This window comes from Crocuta crocuta, unplaced genomic scaffold, assembly GCF_008692635.1.
Source record: "Crocuta crocuta isolate KB4526 unplaced genomic scaffold, BGI_CrCroc_1.0 scaffold142, whole genome shotgun sequence".
In the NCBI taxonomy this organism is placed as follows: Eukaryota; Metazoa; Chordata; class Mammalia; order Carnivora; family Hyaenidae; genus Crocuta; species Crocuta crocuta.
Window position 1 is genome coordinate 3248102 of NW_027528892.1, and position 10539 is coordinate 3258640.

General features: G+C 45.0%; 1 pseudogene across 1 annotated transcript; it reads left to right on the forward strand.

Annotated features, from left to right (window-relative positions):
- The first annotated feature begins 2482 nt into the window (after nt 1-2482).
- LOC144225725 (uncharacterized) lies at nt 2483-8502 on the forward strand (annotated as a pseudogene). Its single transcript, XR_013333373.1, has 2 exons — nt 2483-2640; nt 7320-8502. The product of XR_013333373.1 is annotated as an uncharacterized LOC144225725 (transcript).
- The last annotated feature ends 2037 nt before the right edge of the window (nt 8503-10539 follow it).

The window sequence follows — 10539 nt, forward strand, 5'->3', positions numbered from 1 at the left end:
GCCTAATGACCACTGATAAATGTTCTTTAATGAAGGTTTTGTTCAAATATGTTGCCTATTTTATTTTTTGTCTTTTTCTAATTGATTTCTATGATTTATGTATAGTCCTTCAGATAAGATATTCACAGATTTGTTTCTACCATTACGTGTTGCAATTTTTTAAAATTTACATCCAGGTTAGTTAGCATATAGTGCAATAATGACTTCAGGAGTAGAAATCAGTGATTCATCTCCTACATATAACACCCAGTGCTCAAAAAGTGTCCTCCCTAATGCCCCTGCCCATTTAACCCATCCTTCCACCCACAGCCCCTCGAGCAACCCTCAGTTTGTTCTCCATATTTAGGAGTCTAAGTTTTGTTCCCCTTCCTGTGTTTATATTATTTTTGCTTTCCTTCCCTTCTGTTCATTTGTTTTGCATCTTAAATTCCTCATATGAGTTAAGTCATAGGATATTTGTCTTTCTCTGACTAATTTCATTTTGCATAATACACTCTAGTTCCATCCACGTTGTTGCAAATGGCAAATTTTCNACAGGTGCCCCTATACCACATCTTCTTTATCCATTCATCTGTCAATAGACATTTAGGCTCTTTCTATATTTTGGCTATTGTCAATAGTGTGACTCTAAACATTGGGGTGCATGTGCCCCTTTGAATAGCACACCTGTATCTTTTGGATAAATACCTCGTAGTGCAATTGTTGGGTCATAGGGTAGTTCTATTTTTAATTTTTTGAGCAACCTCCACACTGTTTTCCAGAGTGGTTGAACCAGTTTGCATTCCCACCAGCAGTGCAAAAGCGTTCCTCTTTCTAATTTTTTTTAATGTTTTATTTATTTCTAGGAGAGAGAGAGAGAGAGAGANATCATTATCTCTCAAGTCCCAATATGAGAAAGAGAAAGTTTTTATGGTACCCTGAAAAGAAGCCCTGATTTCTGTAGCTGCAGGATTCCTATTGCTGAAAATCAAAGCATTAAATTTATGGCTTGTGGAATTACAATGACTTTTTTTTTAATATTTTTATTTATTTCTAGGAGAGAGAGAGAGAGACAGCATGAGCAGGGGACGGTCAGAGAGAGAGGGAGACACAGACTCTGAAATAGGCTCCAGGCTCTGAGCTGGCAGTCAGCACAGAGCCCGACGCGGGGCTCGAACCCACGAACCGCGAGATCATGACCCAAGCGAAAGTCGGACGCTTAACCGACTAAGCCACCCAGGCGCCCCTAGATCCTTCCTTTATACATGCACTCTGAGAATGTTCTAACAATTGTCACATAACAAAACAATTTAATAAGTTATTCTCCGTTTGAGATAGATGTCAGATTAGCAAAGAAATGAAGAAATACTAAATGGATGAACACTGTTGCTTTGTGATTTGGATACAATCACTGAAAATGCAGGCAGCAACAATGTTCTCTGTGGGTATCAGTTGCAGAGATAACTGTTTGTCCTCCTACTTCTAGGGCGGCCAGAACATCACTGTTTTTTCTAAGTCTGACTATAGATACAGAGTTACAAAATCGACTAACGCTTCTGACTGCATGCATTTGAATATCCAGAAAATGATAATCACATTGTTGCTAAGAGCTGAAAGAGGCTGTGTCCATTTAAATTGGTAGCATTTAAGAACAGTGAAGTATTTTAGCCTAAGGGAGAATTCTGAGCTTCCTGGAGTCTTAAATAATGTCTCTAACAAATGATGAGTGGCAGACAACACTCTTCAGTAGCTTACGAACTGCCCTTCTGAAAAGGAGTAAACAGGGGCGCCCGGGTGGCTCAGTCTGTTGAGATAAGGTCAGGATCCCAGGGTTGATGGGTTGGAGCATCTTTTCCGGCTCCGCCCTCAGTGCATGAAACTCCTTGGGATTCTCTCTTTTCCTCTCTCTGCCCGTCTTCTGCTCTCTCTCAAAGAAGAGAAACAAACAACAAAAAGAAATAAATAAAGGAGTAAACGGCTTACTTTCCCTGAAGGCTAGAGTCCTATTTATCATATACTGGTGGTACCGGGAAACCTCTACTGGTGGAGGTCAAGAACTAGGACTCTCTAACCACCTGTGCAGGTGAGGAACTACATTACCCAGACGGCAATGCGCATAAGAGTTGCAGAGTTGACCCAATGAAAGCCCAGAACAGGGGCATTTCCATGCGGACGCATCAGATTTGGGCGGGACTTCCGGCCGCCACCTCTTGGCGGTCATTTTGGCTTCTCTTGAGTGTCTTCACTCAGAAGCTCTGGAGAACTGGGTCGGCTCCCTATAGGCACGAAAGACGTTCTCCCGGCTGTAGAGACGCGGCTCTGAGCCTTAGAGGTGGCGACCTTGGGGTGACCCGCAACAGCCTGGGATCCGGATCTCCGTGCTCCACAGCTCCNAAGATTTGGGCGGGACTTCCGGCCGCCAACTCTTGGCGGTCATCTTGGCTTCTCTTGAGTGTCTTCCCTCAGAAGCTCTGGAGAACTGGGTCGGCTCCCTATAGGCACGAAAGACGTTCTCCCGGCTGTAGAGACGCGGCTCTGAGCCTTAGAGGTGGCGACCTTGGGGTGACCCGCAACAGCCTGGGATCCGGATCTCCGTGCTCCACAGCTCCGCTCCGCGCACAGAGTCCGATGGCGGCGGCCGAGCCCGGAGACCTGGCTCAGGTAAACGCGCAGCCCCCGGGCCCTCCCCGCCACGCCCCACCCAGACCCTCAAGGCCCGATTGCGGGGCGCCTGCTCTCGTCCCTGCCCGGTGTTCGGGCCGGGGAGGCGCTCGTGGGCGGGGACCCCGTGTCTGAGCGCCGGCGTGACGGGCTGCGGGAGCGAGTGCAGGGGAGGGGCCGGCAGGGGGAGAGGCTGGGNGGCAGGTGAAGAGAGACTTGGAGTTGCAACCGGGCAGGGAGCAGTGGGGAAGCCCAGGCTGTTTTGTGCGTACAGACAACAGAGAGTGTGAGGCAAAGGTGCGCCTCAGGAGTTGTACCTTCATTCTCAGGACGCCGGGAGGCGCGGGGAGTTGGGAACAAAAGGGATACCGAGATCGGGTTCTAACAGGTTTCCTGAAGCTGCTCACAAGAGGGACAGACGGGAAGAGGGGTGATGATCGGTGCAGGGAGTTGAGTTCTGTAAAGAGCACCTAACTGGCGGGAGTTCACTGAGACCTGAAGTAACGCAGTCCTCTTGAGGTCCCCGGATCCTGGACTGGACTAGGTGGTACTTAGCCGCCTGAGCCCATGGATCCTGGCTTCGGGGTGCTGGCTTGTGAAGCTTATTTTAGGGCGTCCCTAGACCCCACGCCCATATGTGCTCTGGGTGACTGTTCTGCCACTTTTCCAACCACCGGGTCTAGGAACTTAGACAAGACGTCAAGCGCAGTGTCCTAACTCCAGGCCCAGGGTTACACAGAGTGGTTCCTATTTTTGGCAGCCAGTGTAATGAGATGTGGAAAGCGTCCCAGGCAAAGTACTAAAATGTGCAAAGGCTTGGAGAGTTCAAGGACCTGCAGGTAATGGGAACCGGGAGGAGTGGGGCAGGAGTCAGGTCTGGGCACCAAGGTGAGGAGTGTTACGGGAGGAATTGGAACAGCGAAGGCAAGTGGCCTCCCCCAGGTCTCACCAGGCTCCCTGTGGCTGCAGCATGGAGAAGAGTACACTTGTGATATACTACTGGGCGAGGGTGATGGTAGCCAGAATGGGGTGGTGGCCGTGGAGGTGGGAGAAGTGGCTGGAGTCTGCCTCAGTGTCTTAGGCGTGGCTGCCTGGGTTTTCTAATTTTGAGGTGCAGAGAGATAGGTAGGGGTCAGTGGTGACTTGAAGGTTTGGCTTTAGCAGTTGGGAGAACGGAAGCTCCATCAACCGAGATGGGGAAGTTTATAATAAGAGTAATTTTCTTTGGGGATGAAAGATTTCTTTTTGGTCTGTTAAGGGTATGAGGTGTTTCAGAACAGTTCAGGATGTAGACTTCTCCAAAAGGTGGTGAAGAGTGTGGACCAAGGTGGATCTGTCGGTAACTTAATATGGGGAATCTTGGGGCGCCTGGGTGGCTCAGTCGGCCAACTTCTGTAAGTTGGCTTCAGTAAGCGTCCAACTTCTCTTCAGATCATGATCTCCCACTTCACATGTTCAAGTCCTGCGTTGGGCTCTGTGCTGACAGCTCAGAGCCTGGTGCCTGCTTCAGATTCTGTGTCTCCCTCCTCCCTCTCTGTCTGCCCCTCCCCTACACGTTTTCTCTCTCTCTCTCTCTCTCTCTCTCTCTCAAAAATAAAATTTAAAAACATTAAAAAAAAATACGGGGAATCCTGGTCGGGATGACAGTGCTAATAGTAGCCCAGGAAGAAGACAGTGGGCCTGAGGACCAATTTTCCTGCCTGGATCCCTGGTTGTAGGATGTGGGTGTCACAACACAGATCAGGGAGAGAAGCCATCATAGAGAGTGTAGGGGAAGGTGTGTGGTTTGGCATGTGGCCAAGGACTCCAGGGGACAAGTGGACATGAGATGGATGTGGAGGCATAGGAGTAGTTCAAACAGGAGGACACCAAGATGGGGGCTGGTGCTTATTCACTGTTCTCCAGACTCACCAGGATTTCGTTGTCTCTTGGTGGGGCTTAGATGTTAAGATGAGGCTAGTGGATTTACTTAGGAGCACAAGTGGTCATTTACAAGACTAGCTGTGGGGTGCCTGGGTGTCTCAGTTGAGTGTCCAACTTTGGCTCAGGTCATGATCTCATGGTTTGTGGGTTCGAGCTACGTGTCCGGCTCTGTGCTGACAGTTCAGAGTCTGGAGCCTGCTTCAGATTCTGTGTCTCCCTCTCTCTCTGCCCCTCCCCTGCTTGTGCTCTCTCTCCCTCCCAAGAATAAATAAACATTAAAAATTAAAAAAAAAAAAGACTAACTGGGCATAGGGTAAAAGGCCATTGGAGCTGAGTCTTGAATGTGGGTTAGATGGAGAGAAGAAAGATGTAACTGGCGAGAGGACATTAAGTGTATACAGTACAAGTGGGGGAGAGCCATGGGAATCTGAAATCTTTCATTTTTGTTAGGTTGAAGCAAGGGACAGGGAGGGAGGCCTTCGCAGTAGGGCTCAAGGCTGCCTCTGTTGGTGGGGACCATCAGAGTCTGGAGTAGTATTTGATCCTATTTGAAACTAGGCCACATATGCTGAATGACAAGTTGAGAGGCCAAGGAGATGACTATAGTGGTGAATAGGAGGTGACTGTAGTTGTGGGAGTACAGTTGTGAGAGGTGTGCAAAAAAGAGTGATGTGCACATGGAGAGGAAGTGTGGACACGTGACCCAGGACCCTGGAATTGAGGTCATAAGGATGAAGGATAACACCACAATGTCTGTGTCTTGGAGGGATGGTCCAGAGGACCTAAGTGGTACTGCCCGATAAGACCAGAGTCAGAGCGTTCACACCTTCCTTGTATAGCTTGACACCAACCACATTGACAAGAGGCAAGGTGGCTACCACGCCAGGTCCACAGTTCAGATACCCTCTATCTGCCCATCTGCTTGTTGTTATTGTGGGAAGACATAGTACCAGTAGGAATATGAGGAGAGGCCTGATATTTCCTCTGAGGTGTGGAGTCGAGTGAGCCGAGGATGGATGTTGGGGTCGGGGGGAGCATGGTGAACTTGGACTCCTAGGAGTGGTGCTGATCATTGAATGAACTGTCCACATTATGACAGGGTATGAACTTTGAGGACGTGGCCATTGACTTCTCCCAGGACAAATGGGGGCTCCTTGACAAGACTCAGAGACTCCTGTACTGCAAAGTGATGCTGGAGACATTTGCACTTGTAGCATCTCTGGATAAGCCTGTTACATTGCTTCTGGTGTCCTGAGAGGATCCCGTGCCTTTCCTTTCTTACCCGGAGTTAGCTCTGTCTTTCCCACAGCTGATCATGGGCTCTAATTCCCACACTTTCTTGTTCATGTGTGCTGTGGGTGCCGGCGCTGAGCTGTGTATAGTCACCGGAGCTATGGACTCCCCAGTCATCCCACACCTGTTGCCTCAAAAAGTGCAGAGGAGGGTCTGGGAGTCAGGAGTCTTGCAGTTAACTTAATGGATCCCACCTTGCTTGCCCTCTCCCTGGCAGGTGACTGTGTCCAGATCCATAGCCTCCAGTTTTGCCCCGTTTCCTTAGCTAACAGTTCTGTGTGACTGCCTGGGCCAGGTCATGGTCGCTACTCACGTGAACCGTGGACTGTTCTTGTAAGATCCTCCTTCAGTTGTATTTTGTAGTATTTTTCTGCTGAATATTACTACGTGACTAGTGCCTGGGGCCAGTGGTGGCCATTCACCGTGCGTCTTTCATTAAGACTTGCATCATTCAGATTCTAAGGAGTTACACAGTGGAGAGGGCAGGAAACACACTGCTTGTTTCACAGGGCGGACGTGGCGAGATGGTCTCTTAAGAGGACTGGCCCTGGTGTGTGGCACTGGGGGGTGGGGGTGGGGCATGACCTGAGGGCTGTGTTCAGATCATACCAGGAACCCGCCATGTGTTCAGTGGTGTTTTGGTGCAAGTACCACCAGCCACATATCGTTTCTACCTTTTCTTCTATATACGTAACACTTTGCGGACCTGTCATTTCATCCGAGACTTCTGGCTCCTGGCTCCTTCCACCTTTCTTTCCTCCATGGGCCACCAGTTCCTCTACAGTATTCTCCAACATTGACCTGCACGTGGTATCATGAGGTGTGCACATACATAGCCTTATGTAGTCCTTGAACCAGCTTCTCAGTTACAGTTGAATTTCAGGGGGACAGGACCCAACCAGCCTTTCACACAGCATGCCCACGTCACCAGCAGACAAGGTCCTACTGAAGGAGGAGTGAGCAGACGGGAGTTTCTCCTCCATGTGGCGCACCCTATGCTTCTGTTCTTTGTCTGTTGTGGTTTCTCCTATTCGGGTTTCTTCAGAGGCCCAGTACTGCCCCTACTTCAGCCTGCCTCCAGCTCCTTTGTTCTCACAACAATCCCATGGACCCAACTTGTGTCTGATACACCTTTGTAATGGAGCTTTCTCCCTCACCAAAGTCAGTATCTCGTCGGCAGGTCTCTGATTTTAGGTTGTTGGCATGGGATGGAAGATGAAGAGGCCCCTTCTGAGCAGACTGTATCTGTAGAAGGAGAGCCCCAGTTCAGGGCTTCTCAGGCAGGTCCATCTACCCAGAAGATCCACCCCTGTGAGATGTGTATCCCATGTGTATCCCATACACATGTGAGATCATGTGTATCTTGAAAGATATCTTGCACCATGCTGAGCCCCAAACAAGATGCCCTTGGCAGAAGCCATACTTGGGTGGCACAAGTGTGAGATGTTTCTCTTTCCATGCAGACCTTCACCAGCAACAGAGGCATGGCAGTGGGGAGAAGCCCTGGAAAGGGGATGTGGACAGAGCCTCATGTTTGATGAGCTGCAACATCTTTGTGTCATCTTTCACCTGTAGGAAGGTTGGTGAGGACTTCCCAGCCACCTTGAGACTTCTGCAGCACCAAACCACTCCTGGCAGTGAGGAGCCACACAGGGACCACCAGAGTGGGCAGGCCTTTTACAGTGGAAAAAGTCACTACAACTGGTGCGAATGTGAAAAAGCTGTCAGGCACAACCATGTACTTAATCAACATCAGAGGTCTGCTCTGGAGAAGGGTTGTATGAGTGTGGCAAATGTGGGAAAACCTTCAGCTGCAACTACAGATTTGTGCAGCATCAACAGATTCACAGTGGACAAAGGCCATATGAGTGTGGTGAATGTGGGAAGTGCTTTAGCTAGATATCTGGCCATATTAAAGACTGGAAAATTCACAGTAGTACAAAGCCTTATGGATGTAAAGAATGTGGACAATTACTGACCCATAACTTCAGTCTCATAAAACACAGGAGAATTCACACTGGAGAAAGGACTTATGAATGCAGTGAATGTGGAAAAATCTTTATCCACAAATCCAAACTTATTCACCACCAGAGACTACACACTAGAGGAATACATTATGAATATGGTGAATGTGGGAAATCATTTAGCTACAAATCCAACCTCATTGAGCACCAAAGAGTTCACACTAGAGAAAAGCCTTATAAATGCAGTGAATGTGGGAAATCCTTTACCCAAAGCTCTAGCCTTTTCTGACACCAGAGAGTTCACACTGGAGAAAGGCCATATAATTGCAGCAAATGCGGGAAATCCTTTAGACAAATCTTTAACCTCATTCGACATGGGAAAGCTCACACTGGAGAAATGCCTTATGAGTGTAGTGATTGTGGGAAGTCTTTTAGCTGCAAATATGAACTCATTCAACACCAGAGAATTCACAGTGGAGAAAGGCCTTATGAGTGCAGCGAATGTGGAAAGTCCTTTAGACAGTTCTCTAACCTCATTTGACACCGGCGTGTTCATACTGGAGAAAGGCCTTATGGTTACAGTGTTTGTGGGAGATCCTTTAGCCGCAAATTTATCCTTATTCAACATCAGAGAGTTCACACTGGAGAAAGACCTTATGAGTGCAGTGAATGTNTACATTAGGTAGGTGTGTATTTTCTGTAATTTTAAATAGCCATTATTAAGTATATGCATATATTTTGTACTAGTTTCCTTCATTCTGCATACTTACTGAGATTCAACAGTGATGGTTATTTTTATATTTTTATTGATGAGTAGCATTCTATTGTATGGATAATGACTGTTTATCTCTTCTGGACATATAGGTTATTTTTGGGCTTGGGGTATTTATTTTTAAAAAGCTGCTATGAATATTTACATTTAGTTCTTTATGTGGATGTATATTTTATTTCTCTTGTTATAATAACTAAAACTGTTACCGTGTAGGTGAACATTTTGTATTTTAAGAAATGTGAAACTATGATCTATAATGGTTACTCTCTTGCCTTTCACCGGTAGTGACATGAGAATTCTAGTTCTCTGGCAAACTTGACGCTAGATGTGGTCCATCTTTTTAAATTTTAGCCCTTGAGATAAGTGTGTAGCAGTAAGTCACTGTGGTTTTAATTCCATTTCCCAAAGTATTCATGATATTCAACATCTGTCCTGCACTTTTGTCATCTGTTTATCTTCTTTGGTGAAATGTGTGCTCATAACCTTTTACCTATTTTCTTTTTATGTACTTATGTATTTATTACATGGAACAATTGTTTTTGAATACTGGAAGATTTTTCTTCTTCAACTTTCTGTCCTTCTCATAATTGAAAAGGCACTGCACAATTTAATCTACATTTACATATCTCTGCTTTCTTAACTCAGTGACACATTAAATCAAGCCTGGGTTTTAGTCTTTGGCAATCCCTGGTATAAACACTCCCCTCATAGTAAATGTGAAATTGCCAAAGTGGTGTCACTGAACATAGAGTTGGTACGATCTTCCAGTAGCACCTCATTATCTTCTATTCCCAAACTACTGATACAGTAGCCACAAATATCTTCAGGAACATAGGTAATAAAACAGTAAAAATGACTAGTAAGTGGCAAGTTTTAAACACATGTTTTACAAAAAGAATTTAAGTATGATCAACTTAAACTGCACACATTTTAAATGTACATTTTGATGTTTTCATACATACTTGAATCCAAGTTCTTCCTGCCTTTTTCAGTTCATCTTTTTCAACTAAGGAGATATTCCACCTTTTGTAATGGCTATTTACAATATATCCGTGGATGAGACTGTTAAGTCCAATTAGCCCTGTCACAATCTTCCATCATTATCATTTTCATGGTCATTCTTCTTTTTATCCCCATACATACTAGTGGGTTATTTTACTTGTAATCCTAGATAAGTCAATGCATAACCTCTTAAGAATTTCTAAAATCTAAGGACTCTCATGACTCTGATATCTTGAATATACAAAAAATATTTTTGAATATATATGTTAATGCTGAATTCATGACTCTGATATCCTGAATATACAAAAAATATTTTTGAATATATATGTTAATGCTGAATTTTATGAATTGAAATTAGCTACTGAAGACAGTTTGAATGCAGTTAGAATACTATGGCTTTTATTACATCTGTTTTTTAAGTCTATTCACCTGACCTCTTTCAGTTTGTTCACTGAAAAATTAGTTAAGGTGTTAATATATTTATATAGTTTAATATTCCTTTTATAATTTAAAAATCATGAGTTGCCCTTCAATAATCCAGATGTCTACAATATAGACATGTATATAAACGATACTTCCTAATGCTTAACACAGTTAGACTTCTCTAACTTCCATTTGTCAAATAAAATATCGTTTCAAAGTTATTTCTTCACCAGTTTACAAATTCAAATTTCTGTTTTTAAAAATTTTGAACTTTACTAATAGGAAGTTGAAATCTGCAAATTAAAAACCTCAATCTTCCCTTGTCAGTATAAACATATATCAGATCATCACTTTATATATATTTTTATTTGCCAGTTGTACTTCCAATACAGGTTGAAAAAATAAAAGACTGAAGTCATGCAAAAAGCATTAATCTGAACTAACATTGAGAAACAGAGCAATGGAAGAGGATCTTTTAATTAATCACATGGAGCAAAAATACAGAATATGTTTATTAATTAA